This window comes from Spinacia oleracea, chromosome 6 (genome assembly GCF_020520425.1).
Source record: "Spinacia oleracea cultivar Varoflay chromosome 6, BTI_SOV_V1, whole genome shotgun sequence".
Taxonomy (NCBI): domain Eukaryota; kingdom Viridiplantae; phylum Streptophyta; class Magnoliopsida; order Caryophyllales; family Amaranthaceae; genus Spinacia; species Spinacia oleracea.
Genome location: NC_079492.1, coordinates 52,977,742 through 52,996,882, shown reverse-complemented (window position 1 = coordinate 52,996,882; position 19,141 = coordinate 52,977,742). Strand labels below are relative to the sequence as shown.

Below are 19,141 nucleotides of genomic sequence, written 5' to 3'. Positions count from 1 at the left end.
TCGGAGAGCTAGAAACTGTGAAATGCATGGCCGTGCTCGGATGAATCATAGGCTATGATTATCTGTTTATTTGATCAGTTGAACTCTGAAACCGAGGAACACCTCTGGACATAATAAGGATGACAACTCTTACCTTATGTTCAAGAGCAAGCATCGAGCGACAAAGGAATTAGGAAATACACACTTGTCCCTAAGGACAAGTGGGAGACTGAAGGAAATAATGCCCTTGGTCCAAGTATGCATTCTATGTTAAGTCTAATAAATGCGGTTCAGTATTAATTGACAAGTTAATAATTCAGTGAGATCAAGTGAGCTGAATGCCTAGCTAGAGGCCGCTTCAGTTCAAGTGGAATTAATGATATTAATCCACAGCTTACTCTTGACTGAACCCGTAGGGTCACACAAATAGTACGTAAACGGATCAAGTATCTAATGGCATTAGATACTCTATCTATGAATATTCGGAACCGACGGATCTTGGTTTCAGTGGGAGCTAAGATCGTCACAGGCAAGAAATGAATACTCCGGAAACGATGATATTGCCGGAAACGGAAATATGGATCGTATCGGAAATATAAATATTATCCAAGTCGTAGATGTTGCCGGAAACGGAAACATGGTACGTATCGGAAAATATTATCGGAAATGGAAATATTGCCAGAATCGGAAATATTGCCGGAAACGGAAATATTGTCAGAATCGGAAATATTACCGGAATCGGAAAATAATTCCGGAAACGGAAATATTAAATATTTGTTCGAAACGGAAATTAATTCCGGAATCGGAAATATTAAATATTGTTCGTATCGGAAATAAATTCCGGAATCGGAAAATTTAATCGGAAGCGCATCGTACGAATAAGCATCGGACGAGGCCTGCCGGACGAGGCCCAGCACGAAGCCAGGCCATCGCCCAGCAAGCCAAGCGCGCCGCACAAACAGCAAGGCCAGGCCCAGCAGGCTGCGCGCAGCGCGCAGCGCGCACAGCACGCGCAGCGCACAGCGCGCACAGCGCGCGCAGCGCGCGCAGCGCGCAGCGCGCGCGGGCGCTGAGTGGGCGGGCGCTGAGTGGGCCGCTGCTCGCGCGCACGCATGAGGCCCATCGTGGTTGTCGTGCGTGTGTGTGCAAGTGTTTGTGTTCGTGCACGTTTCCTAAAACATGCAGAGTTCGGTTAATGATTAAATTCCTAACCTAATTGATAAATTAATTAAAATTAGAGTTCTTGTAGGATTCTAGGTTTGATTAATTTGTATCTGAATAGGATTTCGATTCCCTTTCCATACCGCTATAAATATGAGGCTAGGGCTCACAATTTATAACACAAGTTTCAAAATATTCAAAGTGAGTTTTTGAGAGAAAATTCAAACACACATCTTGCTCAAATTGCCGAAATTTTCTAGTACCTTAAGGGCGATTCTAGTTGGTCAATCTTAAGGCGGATCCGGACGTGCTGTGGACTATCTACGGAGGGACGACACTTGGAGTCCTAAAGACTTGTTCTTGTTCGGTTCGGGCGCAGCTAGGGAAGGCACGCAACAAAGAGTATGCATCTATTCTATGCTAAATGATTATGTGTAAATAATATGTATTCCTGGGTTTATGGTTTTTCCGCATGATTTATGAATTGTCATATGTATCATAACCTAACAATTCCTGTGTTTCCAAATATGCCAGGAGGCTATCACAAACAACAACTTCCAATCATTTGATAAAGTCATATTATAATTAATCCACCCTTTCCAATCTGTGTTTTGAAAATTATTATAATTAAAATTAACAGGAAGGGTCATCCTTTGGAATATATATAATTCCAAAGGACTGCAGAGGCAGGGCAATCTCGAAACAGATGGATGTGAGATTCTTGATCCCCTTGTCACCTACAACAAACAGCTGAAATTTGAGGAACACAAATATTTAAGTTTTGAGCCACAGGTAAGATCTCATGGATACAATTCCACATAAGCATTTTATATTTGAATGGTGATTTTAATTTCCAAAACGTTTTCCAAGGAAACTCATTGTTGAAATTTATGCCTATTGCAGAAGGATTATTTAAAGAGGTAGAAAGAAGATGATAAGCAGATTTATTAGTAAAGGACCCTTCTTTAGATGGGGTCCACCTAATAAAATCCTCCATGTCAGAGGATTGAGAGATTAGAGTAGCTAAATCTGCCTCTTCAAATCAGGAGTAATAATATGATCAATATCATCAAGGCACCACTTGCCATGTTTAATAATATGACTCACGAACCAATGAGCCTTAGAGTTAGGAACTTCATGACTAATTAGTTTATAAATTGGACCCTCACCAACCCAATGATGGTACCATAAAGAGGTTGATTGACCATTCCTATCCCTATATAAGGCCTTTTAAAAGCAAAACCCTACCTTTTAGAGTATCTTTCCACAAAGGAGAATTGTAGGGTTTTGGCTCAACGTCAAAAAAAGCTGCATTCCTTAGGTATTTATCATTCATAATTTTTACCCAAAGTTTCTCTGGATTGGTAAGCATAGTCCACCCTAGCTTTGCCAGAAAAGCAACATTCCAATTTTTAAAATTTCTAATACCCAAGCCTCCTGCATTCATAGGTTTAGTGATATTGTTCCAAGAAGTTCTAGGAACATACCTTGTTCTATCTACCTTATTCCAGAGGAACTTCCTACAACTTTTCTCCAGATAATCCAAAACACTAGTTGGAATAAGGCTAGTTTGCATGGCATAAACTGGATAAGAATTAAGGACCGATTTAATCATAGTACATCTACCAGCCATATTTAAAAGTTTTTCTTGCCATCCTTTAATCTTGTCCATAGTATTTTGCAAAAGATCGGAATAATTACTAAGTTTGAGTCTATTTGCACTAATATTAACCCCCAAATATTTTCCAAACGAATTAGTGGACCTGAGATTATACAGACCAGCAATCTCAGTTCTTAATAAGTGATTCATTTTAGGGGGAAGATAAGGATTGACTTACTAAGATTTATGCGCAGACCAGAGGCATCACCAAAAGTATTAACTACATCCATAATGGCATGTAAATTATCATTAGTAGCAGGGCCAAATAAAAAAACATCGTCAGCGTAGAAAATATGGGACAAAGAGATGTTTTTAGAAAGACGCAAGGGGACCCACTTTTTAATCCCAAGCTGATTTTCAATCATTAAAGAAAGTCTTTCAAGACCGAGAACAAAAATGTAAGACGATAAAGGGTCACCTTGACGAATTCCTCTTGAAGGTCGAAAATCAGTAGTTAACTCCCCATTCCAAAGAACGTCGATTAAAGGGCCAGAAATACAACTCGTGATTAATTTGATTAAATCTTCAAGGAAGTTAAATCCTATTAAAGTTTCTCTAATAAAACTCCACTCAAGACTATCAAAAGCTTTCGTTAAATCAAACTTCAAAGCCATAACGTTCTTCTTTTTATTAGCTTTATGAAAGAAATGTGCCACTTCCTTAACTATAATAATGTTCTCCTCTATACCCCTATTTGGCACAAAACTTGACTGAAAAGGAATAATTAAATTGCCCAAGATTTGAGTAATTCTAGTAACAATGATTTTTGTAATCAACTTATAAATCGAATTACAAAGACCTATAGGTCTGAAGTCCGAGATATAAGTTGGGGCATCCGTCTTAGGGATAAGGGAAATGTAAGACTTATTAATGTTTTGGGGAATCTCGCAATTTTTAAAACACTTCTTCACGAAGCTACAGATAGTATCCTTCAAACTCTCCCAATAACGCTTATAAAAGATTGTTTGAATACCATCCGGAACCGGACATTGCATAGAATCCATTTGGGAAAGGCTATTTTTAATTTCCATTATATCAGGATCTCTCATCAGATTCGTTTTATCCCTATCATCAATAGTATTGGCAGGAGTAAAACTATTAATTTTAGAGCTAGACACGTGAGTAGTACTAAAGATCTTGGAAAAGTGTTCGGTGGCCACCTTCTTAAGCTGATTTTGGTCTAAAATCCAACTATCATCAGTAGCGTCCTTTAACGCTAAAACTTTACCTCTAGATCGTTTAACCTTAGCAATCAAATGGAAGTACTTAGTATTATAGTCACTAAAGCGTCTCCAATTAATTCCCGCTTTCTGAGCCCAAATAATTCTTTCTTTTCTAAAAATGTCATTTAATTCCAATTGAAGAGTTTTCTCTAATTGAATTAGAAAGGCTGAATGTTTCCTGGCTAAAGCAATTTGAATACCATCAATTCTAGCTATCAATCTTCTTTTTTGTTTATTCAAATTCTCAAACACATTATGATTCCAATTAGAAACCTTATTAAGGAAATTATCACGACCATCTAAAAAATCATCATTAGGGGGTTTCCAACTGCTAAAAAAAAATTCTCAAAATCAGGATGTTCAACCACACCTCTTTGCATCTAAAAGGAAACAAGCCATGCATATACGAATTATCAATAGAAATAACAATTGGAGAATGATCAGAAAAGATCCTAGGTAAGTGGAGTACCTTAGTTTGAGGGAATTCATTTATCCAGGGCGGATTAACAAGAGCCCTATCAAATCTTTCTCTAATGGCAGCCATACATTCCCTCATATTATCCCAAGTATAGGGATTTCCTGAAAATCCTAGATCAACTAAAGCCACCGCATACGAAAGTTATTAAAATCATTACATTGAGATGGTCTGAAGGACCTACCACCACTTTTCTCAGATTGAGATGTTACTTCATTTAGATCACCTCCAATCAACCAAGGAGTAGTTGAAGGAGGAAGATCTGACTGAATATCTCTCCACATCTGGTGTCTTTGAGCAACAGAGCTCAGGGCATGCATGCCAGTTACTAAAGGTTTCTTGCCTATATAATTAAAATGAAAAAGAGCATGAAAGAAATACTCCCCAGTTGAGAAAGTAACCAGACTTACAGAGGATTTCCAGAAGACCCAAATTCCCCCACAACGAGAATTAGGCCGAACCACCTTGAACTCATTAAACCCTAATTGAATCATGACGTACCTACCACGCAAATCATCCGCCTTTGTTTCCATAAAGATGAAAACCATTGGTTTCTTAGAATCAACCATATGACGAGCATAAGGAATAAAATCATCTCTAGCAGCGCCTCGGACATTCCACGTGACAATTTTCATATTTAAACACGGGAGAGGACGAAGGTTATTCACCAACCTTTCAGCATTAGGGTTTGGGCCCTGAGGGAGGAAGAATTCCTCCCAATCCTTCCATTGCTCGAACATCCCCATCGACCCTATATCCTCTAGTCTTATCGGAGTGACTAGAGTGTGGACCTCCATCGGTCTCAATGGTAGTTGACTGTACCTCGCCTGAACTTGCATGCCCACTACCAGACTTCTCATGATGAACATTACCATAAGACAATCCTCTCGACCCATATCTAGTTCGTGGCTTTCTAAGAGCAAGTGAAACATCGGAATTACTTTTGGGATAACCAGGGGAGTTTGGAACACCCTCTGATCTATCTGAAACCTTATCTGGGGTGAACAACGGACGATTTCCTCCTCCCTCCGGTGAAGAGAATCTAAGAGAAGAAGAACTCCCTGCAGCTCCGTCGGTGATGCTGGCCTGGTTGGCTTTGGAGTGCAAAGTGGAGCTGCCTATCGAGAAAAGATTCAGAGTATTGGGCATTGGCGCCGATAACTATGTCCCCATCTCTTTCCTTGTCGGAGAGCGGCGGTGGTAAGGAGGTACCGCCGGGTTTAGACGCCTCCGATAAGTGGAGATAGGGGTTGGGTTGACTTGTGATGAGATTGCATGTGTTGATTGAGTTGGAGACAACTGGAGTGAAGCTTGAATTGTCACCAGAGGAGTTGATTTCTTCTGCTTTATTGGAAGAATTTAGAGCAGAAGGAAGAGAAGAAGAGGAGAGAGAAAGTTCAGAATTGCAAATGAAAAGTGAAGAAGGAAGAGAGGGAGGTTTGGTAATAAAGGATGCATGCGGGCTCTCATTGGACAAAGAGGGAGCAACAACATTTTCCAATGCCACTTCTTGAGAAGAAGCCAACACGTGGCTCGAGGGTTGAGGGGAAGAAGAACGGACATTACTTGTATCCCCTTCCAAAATATTTCCATCATCATTGACATCTTGGGACTCATTACTAACTAAAACACTATAACTCTGGGTACGTAAGTCATTAGAATTTAAATCAGACTGATGTTTGCTATTCCTATCTCCCATTAGTCTGCTAGAACTAGGGGGGTATTCTGGGTAGAGTGAATAACTCTCTTATAGGAATTAATATTAGCATTAGTATTATGTTGTTTGTTAAACTTATTTTTTATATTATCCATCCTCGGTTTAGAATATCTTTTATCAGTAACAACAGTCCATGGACCATAAATATCATCGTCTATTGAGATAATACCTTCGATATTGTTATTGTTTCGTGTCTCAAAATTACCGTCTATTGAGATATTACCTTCAATATTGTTATTGTTCCGTGTCTCAGTATTATCTCTATTTGCAACCATTTCACTTATACCTGCATTAGACAAAACATTGTTACATCCATTATTTGGGTTAGTGAGCATACCTTGGTTACATGTGTCCACAACCATATTATTGACACCTTGAGCTTCCGAAATAGAACTTTCTATATGACTATCACCATTCTTTTGAGAAAGAAGTTGACTATCACACTTGAAGGAAATATGTCCTTCAACCAAGGTGCATTTAGTCTAATACCAAGGTTCAGATTAATTGCGAACAATTAATTCAGTGAGATCAAGTGATCGGAACAGCTAGCTGTAGACACCTACTTTTGTCCCCATTCCCGCAAGGGAAAGGTTCGATGATGAAAGCATAAAAACTCCACTTGACAACGCATCTCCTATAAAATAAACGAATCTCGATTCCCCATTTCATTTCACCCGAAACTTGCTATTTATGGAAACCTGCTAAAAATAGTAACCGCCGTAAAAGGTAGCTTCTAAAAGTGGCAAATCATAAAATATAGAAACCTGTCAGAATTAGGCGTTGCATTCCAACATAAATCCTAAATGAGATAGAAAACTGCGAGAATCCTATTCCTAATAGGATTCGGAAATAAGAGTTACGTATTAATTAAAATCCTAACGAGCCTAGAGTTCGTAACGGGCCCAGACGCATTCCGTCACAAATTGATACGCGCTAAAAGACTCAAATTAATCTCAAACTCTACGGATTTTAGAATCCGAATCTGACTAAACAAAAACTGCCCAGATCCTATTTTCAACGCCCGGCTCTAGGCGCCGAAATCTTCGGCGCCCAGGCCTGGGCGCTGAAAATACCTGGGTACGTCTATTTTCCTAATTCTTTGTGGATTAGAACTCTGCAATTCTATCTTTCCACGAACTCTTCCCTATAAATAGGCCCCTAGTTTCGACGTGAAACAACACACAACAACACATAATATATTTTGAGTATTGACTCTAAACCCCTTAGCCTAAGCCTCTCGCTGCGAAACTGTTCACGCGTTCTGTCGCAATCGATCCATAAATCGAACAGAACGTATCCTGTCCCATAATCGAGATTCGTTAAATAAAAAGGAGAAATAGCAAAGTCAAAGTGGTTAGTTTTCTGAGAACCGTGACGCACCTCTCAAGGGTGCGTCGTAATGTGTCCCTTTTCGATGATTTAACTGCTTTCCTCGCCCTTTTTATGAACTGTTAAACTAACCTAATCTGATTGTTCTATCACGCCTAATAAATATAATATTTTTGGGAAATCGGATTATCATGCTAGGTCCCTTAATGCTATTTAAATCAGATAATCACGATCGAATTAGTATTATATGCTGCATATTGCTAAAATCAATTCAGATTAGTTTAATAGTTAACGCATGTCCCTTCAATTATTTATGCTGAGCTAGTAAGGATATCCTGCCTCTGGAGTTACCGACGAGCGAATTACTCCTCTCGGTAGTTACAGTCCCCCGAACCCTCAATCTCTACCTTGCGGGTGTATATTGAGAGATCCCCACACCAGGGATCACAAGGGAACCTACGGCCGTCGTGGTCAAACATAATTGCACTCCCTTTATGCCACGATAACCGGGTTTTGTCAGTTTTTCTCATTGTTGTTAAAAACTGAATGGCGACTCCTATATTACTAGTCAATTGGGTGTATACTCACAGGAAATCCAATTACACTTGATTGAATAAAAAGAATCGTCACACCCACGAGGGACAGGTCACGCATTAGCCTCGCGCTTTTTCGACCCCCTCACACTAGCTGGAGCAATGCTTCCGATCAGTGAGTTCTAATCTATATTAAGCTCACAACTTACTCTTGACTGAACCTACAAGGTCACACCATTGGCATGTAACAAATCACCGGATTAAATGAATTAGAAATTCATTTAATGGCTTTTCGGGAAATTAGTTCGGAAAACATAATTATACGATTAAACATTGGATCGTGAAATCGTATATCGTATTGCGTATATTCGTAAGCTAGGCGAGACGAATAAACATATCGTACGATATTGGATCGTCAAGTACGAAACGATAAATAAATTGTCGAAGGATAATTTAATCACAATACAAAAGCAACCCACGAGACGGAGCGCACAAGCGCAAGGCCCATGGGCGCAGCGTGCATGGCATTGCAGCGCTGGCCCAAAGGCCTTGGCTGTGTAGCGCGCACGGACCAAAGGAGTAAGGGCAGCAGCGGCACGCGGCCCACGGCCCAGCTGTGCGCGCCTGCTGCTTCCTTTGCGTGTGGGCTTGGCCGGCCAACTTGGTTGGCTTGCCCACCAAGTTGGTTGGTTTGCTTATTATGACTACTAGGTTATTCTAATAACCGCAGTACACTTTTCTAACACACCCTAATCAGATTATACACATCAAACCCTAAGGAAGAAAGAGAAACCCTAATTCTCTCTCAGCCTCCATGGATGTGTTCTTCCCAAAAGCACAAACTCTTGAGTGATTGTCTAAGCTACGATTATCAAGACGGATCTAAACGTGTCGGTGAACCAAGTAGAGGAACGACAAGTGGAGTTCTAAGTTCGTGTTCGTTGACAGATTACTAGGGAAATTACGTTTCGAATGTAAGTTTGCTTAATCTGTGTTTTATACATGTTTTCTGGCTTTGGGGATTGTTTCCGCACATGTTATTATGTTTAACTGTATTCCCCTACAACACTTGTCTTTATTATGACTAACGTTTCCACAAGTAAAGCATAAAGTTTTTATATTTTCATAAATAATTTTTTGACTATTACCACCAACTCTTACACTTGTCACCAAAGGTTTTCGAAGATCAATTTCAATGCAAACACATAGCGGGCCCTTGTCAACCGGTCCGTCACATAATCCACCCTCACCGGACTTCCGGCCACCTTGGCTATCTCAAAAAGAGCTTCTTTATCGTAGTACTCCACAGGTAATTCTGGAAATCGTATCCATACCGTCATTTTTTCAAACGGATTAACTCAAGGTCTGAAATTAGGCTTCCATTTCGTGATCATCAAGTAATGATCCAAAATGAACCATGGACCTCCAAAGAAAGCTCGCTCGTAATCATCTTGAAGAGAAAATCTGAATAGAAATATATTCTGTCCCAAATCTATAGTTTCCAATGTTCCTTTTGGCCTCCACATAACTCTAACTCTTTGAGTCATAAAAGAAAGTCTAACATTAATTCCTAAACACTTACCCATAAGGGTCAGATTCCATGGAGTCCTCAATCTAGTGAGTGTCTCTTTGCTAAATTTTACAGCAGCAACATCATTATATTCCACTGGATCCTCGTCATTCCATTCAATGGAAGTAGCTACTATTTTTCTTGCCTCCTCAAACCACTGAGATGACGATTGAACCGCATCCCTAAAAGTTTGGTGTCTTCTGTGTGTTTCCATATTAGCTTCAGATCCTAGGATACGTCTTTCATTATCCACCATCATGTCATCAGAGTGACCATTTGTAGGAGGTGGATCCCCTTCCATCGGAAGAGAACCAAGTTAAATACGAAATTGCTAACTTAGGTTATTCTTAGAGAGAAAATTCATTGAGAGAGAAAATTCGTTTTGTTTTTGTTCTTACTCCCTTCTAGGTTACGTATCTAATATTTGTTCAGAAATTTTTAAAACTCTTCGCTCTGATCCCATCTAAAGTAGGGTTGTGAAAAAGTGACCCGATCCAAGAAACGGTTCGAAACCAACCGACTTTGGGACCAAATATATTCGAGTTATAGAGACCTCAAAATTGACCTAACCAATCTGATGTTGACACAAAATCTGATTTAACTCGTGAATTCAAGATCAGAACCAAAATCGCTAGCAACCCTAGGAGAATCGTAACTAACTGGCCCGATAAAACTCGACCGACATCACCCAGTATTCAAATTCAATCCAGTTGTTTTCAATATGACCCGGTTATGTATATCCGATATCCAAAAATACCGTACACCGAAAGCCATCTGAGATAAAAACATCCCAGATTTAACATGATCTTGATTCAATTTACTTGTTATTAATATAACTTAAGTAGACCAAATTGAATTATTAATTATGTAAATTTGATTCGATGTATGAGGAGTAATTCTATATTCGTTGTATATTAAATAATTTGGATACAAAATAATAGAAGTCTAAATTTTTTATATTTGGTATGAAGTCTTAGAATAATAAAATGATACTCCCTCCATTCCTTAATACTCGCCTAATTTTCCTTATACAGTCGTCCTTTAATATTCGCACGCGTTTCTATAAATGTCATCAATTTACTAATATTATATCATTTATCTCTTAACCATGGAACCACATATATTTCTACTTTCTAAAAACAACATTAAAAATTCAACCCCCACCCTCTCACCACCCTTTATTTGACGCATTTTCCACTAACTATATTAAAAAATATATTCCACTATCAACTACTCCCTCCGTTTCTTTTTGTTCTTTACGTTTGATGTTTTTCACGCGTTTTAACGCTTAATTAATGTGTGTTGAGATTCCTCTATTTTTTTATTTAAACAACACAAATTACGTTTTCTTTTTATCAAAATTCTGATATTGGGAATATGAGAAAGATTTAATGTCCCAATGGAAAAGTGTGAGAGATTAAATTACTCAATGAATTTAATTGGTTAAAATAATTAGTGGACACAGAGTTTGATAGAATATTAAGGCATTTATGTGCTAATATAAAATGAAATGTAAAGAACATTTTGAAACACCCAACAAGGAAAACGTAAAGAACATAAAGAGACGGAGGGAGTATCACCTAATAAATTAATAAGTCAATTAAATTGCCTAAAACTCTGTGCCGGTCAAACCAAGGCGAGTATTAAGAGACGGGGGGAAGGGAGTATGAATTTCATCGCGAACTTAATAATCGCTCAATCCATTGAAACTCAAGAATGCAAGCCTAACTCGATCTAAACTTGAATTGCAAACTCAATCCACAATTGACCCGAACCTAAGGTACGTTGACTTGAACCCGAAACTTACATGTCAAAACTTGACCCGATTTCGAAACTAACCAGATCTGGGCATGACATGTACCCACAGTAAATCGATCAAAATTGCAACTGAACTGGTATACACCCGAAATCAAACTCAACCCAATCTAAATCAAACAGGTACAAAACAGTTTTAACCGAACTAGTTCAAATCGAACCCGAGACTGACCCTGAACTGGAACCAACTCAAACCCAAAACAATATATGTACCGACGCCAACCGAATTCAAAATTATCAAAACCGTTATGAAGCAACTAGGGGTGTGCAAAACCGGGTTCGGTTACCCGTTATGAATTTATTTCGGGTTATAAGAATGCCGACCCTAAATCGTATCCATAACTATCGGTACCCGCTTTTTCGGGTATCGGGTTTTTTTCGGTCGGTTCGGTCGGGTAATAGTTTAAATTAATATCTAATTTACGTAGTATAAAATAACAAATTCAATGAATATTCAGCGTATTTATAGAATCTGCCATACATCAGCTTAGCAAATCGCCAAATAAAATTCCATACAATCTGCAAGAGTGCATACAACCATTATCAGCCATTATCAGGTTCACAAATTTCATAACATAAAAATATCCAACATTTAACATTTAAAACAAAATTCCATACAATCTGCAAGAGTGCAATAGTGCATACAACCATACATCAGCCTGAGTAACCTCCATTTTCCAACATTAGGAGTCTTGTTAATTAATATCCTTCAAAGTTCGGCGAGGGGCTTCCAGTGGAAGGGGTCGACATGCGTTCCTCCATGACCTGAGACATGAGTGCATAATTAAATTTAGAAAGTAATGGATTGAACTTTTGCAGATGAAAACGACATAAATAAAACAAATGAAAGCAATTTCCTTGTTTTTACAAGTACATCAGACATTGCTAAATATTAAAAAAAGAAAAAAAGGAAGTTGGTTTGATGAGAGTACTGGATGATTACGGTATTGAAGATGAAGTGATTTTAAAGATTACGAGGGACTAAAAGCTTAGAGGTGGGACTAAAATTGGAAGAAACTAGCTCGTGATTCATCACGATTGATTTCTATCTTGGAATTCATAAATATGAAACAATTGAGATATAAGTAAAAATGAAACAAAATTCAAACAATCAAATAACTTACCAAACATGATGGATGAAGTCGCCGGAGGTGGAGATTGGAGAATGCTCAGAACGGCGCTTACTCGCTTAGGGTCTCTCTTTCTCTTTCAATGTTTTGAGGAAGTTGAAATGTTGAAGGTGAAAAGTGAAACTGAAAGTTGGAAGCCTAGAGTAAAACCCTAATTTTACTTTGCTATTGCCTATTGGAGTATTGGATGGTTGGGCCTATTGGGCTGGAGTAGTATGTGAAAATTGAGGGGGAAAATTTAAGGGGGAAATTTAAAATTTTCAATACTGTAAATAAAAATTGATTGGAATAAATGGATAAAAGTTTATTTTTTATTTTTTTTAAATTAAATTTTATAATTTCGGTCGGTTCGGTTACCCGCATGTTCGGTTCGGCTTTTTTTTAAAGACAAAATATCTGACCCTGACCCTATTATTTCGATTCGATTACCCGCTTTTTCGATTCGGTTTTTTCGATTTTCGGGTTCGGTTTCGATTTTCCGGATTTTTTGCACAGCCCTAGAAGCAACCCGAATAAAAACATTGACCAATACTCAAACCGTTTATAAAAGATTCGAAATTGGTCAGTTGACCCAATTGACAGCCTCACAACTCACAAGTAATGGGGAGTGGCGTTGTAAATGGGCCTACAACGTAAGAAGCCAAAACTATCAGTCAGAGTCAAGTAACCAAGATAAAAAGCTGAATACTAATAACTGAGAAGACAACACAAACCTGAAACTTTTGGACACGAAATCAATATTCCAACTTTCGAAGTAACAAACTTCACTTATTGGCCCAACTGACATGAGAACTCTTAATCTATACTGGGTATATCATTGAAATGGTATACTAATATTCTGCATTTTTATTTAGTACCAAACCACATAATTTGATACAAGAAAAGTAGTTGTATTTTCTCATGCGATACCAAACAACATAGTTTGGTAACGTGGTTTCAGTTTTATTTGGTTCCAAACAACATAGTTTGGTACTCACAAGTCAAAGATAAATGTTATTTTTCGTGGGCCAGACTCAATTTTTTACTTGAACTTACCATTTAGGAGTAAATAGGTCTGGAGGTCCCTTAACTTTGCCAAAAGGAGCAGTTAAGTCCCTCAAGTTTCAAAAGGAGCATTTAGGTCCCTCAAAATGGATGGAATAAGCTATTTTTATTAACACCGTTACATTTTCCGTTAAGTTCAATTAAATAATAATAAAACTGATTTTAAATAAAGGGAAATTAATTTACATGTGTATAAATGATTTAAAATAGCTTCTTTTGATTTTGACTTAGCTTTTTCAAGTTCCTTAGCCTTTTCATTTGCTTTTTCACCCTACACATTTCATCATAACAGAGCAATTTAACCCTATACATCTACAATAAAAATTAACAAAATATATTAAAAGAGATGCTAAAATATTTGATCTTGATTAATTCTGAGAAAGAAAAAACTGAGATCTAATCCCCCCAAACAAATAGATTGATCATTTGGTGGAAGATGGCAGTGTATTCCATTGAACAATGATATAGGGATTACAATATGATCGAGTCCTAATTCATTAATATGACTAGAAGTCTAGTATACATCAAATATCCCAAGGCAAAATCCTATGAGATATCTAAGTAGTTAAAAATCAAGTGTCGATGTGATTACAAATAGTTCTTACACTTAACTTATTAAACACAAAATCACAACATATATTAATAAAGGATAATCTAGTTACATGACAATGGTCCTTCCCCACTGTACAAGGCTAGTAAATACCCGTTGCCAACCCAATCCTCAAAAGGGTAATACACTTGAACCATAACATAAGACCAACCGAGTAACGGATACCATTTATGCACAATTTGATCCGACTCACGTTTGTTCGGCCCGGGATACAGACATTTTGGGATACAGACCAACTGCCTCGCGTACCTTCTGTTCACATGCCATCCATTCGTTTCATGTACTGCTTGATGTTAGGTTATGATACATATGACAATTCATAAATCATGCGGAAAAACCATAAACCCAGGAAAACATATTATTTACACATAATCATTTAGCATAGATTAGATGCATACTCTTTGTTGCGTGCCTTCCCTAGCTGCGCCCGAACCGAACAAGAACAAGTCTTTAGGACTCCAAGTGTCGTCCCTCCGTAGATAGTCCACAGCACGTCCGGATCCGCCTTAAGATTGACCAACTAGAATCGCCCTTAAGGTACTATTATTTTCGGCACTTTATAGGCAAATGTGTGACTGAATTTTTCTCTCAAAAACTCACTTTGAATACTTTTAAACTTGTGTTATAAATTGTGAGCCCTAGCCTCATATTTATAGCGGTATGGAAAGGGAATCGAAATCCTATTCAGATACAAATTAATCAAACCTAGAATCCTACAAGAACTCTAATTTAATTAATTTATCAAATAGAATTAGGAATTTAATCATTAACCGAACTCTGCATGTTTTAGGAAACGTGCACGAACACAAACACTTGCACACATACGCACGGCAGCCACGATGGGCCTCATGCGTGCGCGCGAGCAGCAGCCCACTCAGCGCCCGCGCGCGCTGCGCGCTGCGCGCAGCCTGCTGGGCCTGGCCTTGCGCTGGGCCTGGCGTGGCTGTTTGTGCGGCGCGCTTGGCTTGCTGGGCGATGGCCTGGCTTCGTGCTGGGCCTCGTCCGGCAGGCCTCGTCCGATGCTTATTCGTACGATGCGCTTCCGATTAAATTTTCCGATTCCGGAATTCATTTCCGATACGAACAATATTTAATATTTCCGATTCCGGAATTAATTTCCGTTTCGAACAAATATTTAATATTTCCGTTTCCGGAATTATTTTCCGATTCCGGTAATATTTCCGATTCTGACAATATTTCCGTTTCCGGCAATATTTCCGATTCTGGCAATATTTCCATTTCCGATAATATTTTCCGACACGTACCATGTTTCCGTTTCCGGCAACATCTACGACTTGGATAATATTTATATTTCCGATACGATCCATATTTCCGTTTCCGGCAATATCATCGTTTCCGGAGTATTCATTCCTTGCCTTTGACGATCTTAGCTCCCACTGAAACCAAGATCCGTCGGTTCCGAATATTCATAGATGGAGTATTTAATGCTATTAAATACTTGATCCGTTTACGTACTATTTGTGTGACCCTACGGGTTCAGTCAAGAGTAAGCTGTGGATTAATATCATTAATTCCACTTGAACTGAAGCGGCTTCTAGCTAGGCATTCAGCTCACTTGATCTCACTGAATTATTAACTTGTTAATTAATACTGAACCGCATTTATTAGACTTAACATAGAATGCATACTTGGACCAAGGGCATTATTTCCTTCAGTCTCCCACTTGTCCTTAGGGACAAGTGTGCATTTCCTAATTCCTTTGTCGCTCGATGCTTGCTCTTGAACATAAGGTAAGAGTTGTCATCCTTATTATGTCCAGAGGTGTTCCTCGGTTTCAGAGTTCAACTGATCAAATAAACAGATAATCATAGCCTATGATTCATCCGAGCACGGCCATGCATTTCACAGTTTCTAGCTCTCCGAGTGGCCTTGTACAACTTTTAAGCATCTCATCCCGATTTATGGGAGGACAATCCCAATCTTGCGATCTTGAGATTAGACTTCCACTACAAAAAAACGCGGCACATTGTGACGCTTTTTGGGACAAATTGCGACGGTAAAGAGTGTCGCTATTTCACATAGCGACGCTTTGGGAGAGGGTCGCTATTTTCATTGCCGCTATTTACCGACGCTTTAGAGCGTCACAATTTGCAAAATATCGATGTATTTCACCGCCGCTATTTGGGATATAGGGACTCTATAGATAGTCGCAATATTTAGACTGTAAAAAGCGTCACTATTTGCACGCTTTTAGACACATTTCTCCGCCACTATAAACCATATAGAGACGCTTTAGACACTCGAAATATATAGACTCTTATTAGAGTCGCTATATGTTTACTTTCGTGCGAATTCTCCTCATTCCCTCCAAAATAATTTAGACCATTTGGAGCGTCACAATTTGCATCATATTATTTTTCATATATACATAATAATTTGGACACTTTGGAGTGTCACAATTTGCATCATATTTTTTTCATATATATATATACACATCAATTAATCTAAAATCATGAATTATTTATAAAAATATATATCGACCATAGATAATCATAATCAAATACAAGTGTTAACTTACTACGTACATTATCTTAAAGCAATATATATAAACGTCATGCTATGATTCATATATACTTAGCGATAACGTAGTTCATTTAGAAAAAGTGATAAAAATCATCTATACATTAAATTAATTCGCAAAGTCTAGTCAAACTAAAATAAAAGAGATATTTTAAAACAAAAATAACTTTCTAACTAGCATTATCATGTTTTCTTCAAGATAATCCAAAACTAAATAAAAACAACTTCCTGGCTACGAACAAACTAATTACCAAGTAAACCTATCTTTATGCTAGCTTAGCTTCAAGATAACTTGTTGATCTCTTGATCTACATTTTACCATTACCTTGAATCATCAATTATCTGCAAAGAAAATTTAATATGTCAAATATATATACAAAGCATGATGAACATATTTTAAAATCAAGGGAAAAATAACAGTAATCCGAACGACAAGTGGTCTTCTTAAAATAATACCAACTATTAATTGCCCCTTCCCAAAATAGTCCCCCATTAAGGGAAAATTGACAGTAATCCTTATCTAGTAGCAAGAAAATTAATTACCAAGCCAAGATGGAAAACATTTGTGTCAGATGCTAACGATACATGGAACAGTGCCACCAGTCTGTATTGTTCTGACTTCTACAAGTTTTTGGTGATACTACAAGTACAGAAGTAAAAATTCAAAACAAAAGTAGGAGTTATATCATGTGATACACCTATCAAAAAGCATAAAAGATGCAAGTGTGGCATAGTTTAGAAAGTTTTAGAATCTACATCACTTCCTCTCCCATTCTTCCCTGTCCACTACCACCATATTCCCCTGGTTCCTCTACGAAATGGGAGGAACTTGGGATTATTAATAACGATTTTACAGTTTTATTCATATTGCAAAATATTTCTTTTTATCATTATTTTCTGACATTTTATACCATATAGAGCTAAATTCTTAGTAAGCACTTGAATGTCGACCAACAAAATTAGACCCTTTTGCACTAGTGACAATTTTCATTTTCTCAACAGCACACTCTCTAAAGATCTTACATCCAGTAAATGCTTTGTCCATTTTAATATGTAAATTAGATATGCAACATTTCAGGTAATGATACATTATTCCATAGCCGATGAAACTTTGATCAGTACTGTTGACCCATATTAAAATTCTCTAATCATTGGAAACAAGCACCCTAAATTAAGACTTGCAAATATGACAGTAGGCTGTAGAGTTTACCATCTGTTGGACATCTTAATTATTCTTGTCTCACCCTGCCTTTTCTGATCAAGTTCATTTCGAATGGATTGTTTTATTTTTGTTGTTTAGTTTGTGATACATTAAACCTCTGCTGCGTCTTGCTTAACCATCTTGTTTACACCTGCATGTTCTGGCATAATTTTTTTTAGTGCATTTGGTTGATTTAGATTGACGGTATTCATAAAATTGGACAAACATTGGAGATCCATTGATATTGGAAGAAAATTTTAATACTATTGCACCTAATCACCTACAGCCTAGATGCATAGTTTTTACACACGTACGATAATGGCCATGTTATGTGTGCATCTGCATTGGTTTGACCTTTTTTAGTGTGCAAGGATATGAGGAAAACACTGATGTACAGTGGGCAAGGGTATGAAAATTAGGCACCTAGAACAGCAACAAGTAGATAGCTAGATGGCTAGAAATTATTTCTCTCACAGCAGTTTCTGCGACAGCTGCCCTGCTTCTATTATAATGGGATTTTTAGAAATCAATTTCAACATAATTTCCAGCAGTTTAAACACATTTTTATTTTCTATTCTTTTTCTGCAATCTTCAGTTCCTTAATCGAATTGGAGAATACACGATTGCATTTTCGATTCTGGACTTCTTGTGTGTATCTGTTTTGGGCTTTCAGCTACTTCTCATGTTATCAAAGCTGTAGATTCTTAATCTTTCGAGTTTATATCCTCTTGTCGGTTATAGATTTAGATTAAGACCTTAGGAACTTTCTTTTTTCCTTTGATATAGTATTCATTAAATTATGTTTATTTTCCTTCAGATGTTTTTTAGTCTTGACTTTATAATTCCCACAGTAAGTAAAGGACAAGATACCCAAATCAACTAAGATACCCAAACCAAGATGGAACTAATAGACTTCACACTACACCAAATAAACACCAATCAATAGCCTTTATAATTCCCACGGTAAGTAAAAGACAAGTTTGAGTTTATTCCTCCCATCCAGTACATGTTTTCTAGAATAAAAGACATGTTCAAGTGATAGCTTCGGGTTCATGATGATCAGTTTCCATATATGAAAAGTTGATGCGATAAGGATGTGAGCCTCTTGAAACTAACCTGGCCTTCCATCTATTTGATATGATGCAACACCATC

At 37.8% G+C, this 19,141-nt stretch overlaps 1 long non-coding RNA gene across 1 annotated transcript; it reads right to left on the bottom strand.

Moving 5' to 3' along the window:
• Nucleotides 1-11,892: 11,892 nt before the first annotated feature.
• On the bottom strand, nucleotides 11,893-12,988 carry LOC110799129 (uncharacterized). The gene is made up of 2 exons (XR_002536323.2): nucleotides 12,587-12,988; nucleotides 11,893-12,227 (listed from the first exon to the last, which is right to left on the bottom strand). It is a non-coding gene; the product is annotated as an uncharacterized lncRNA (long non-coding RNA).
• Between the last annotated feature and the right edge of the window lie 6,153 nt (nucleotides 12,989-19,141).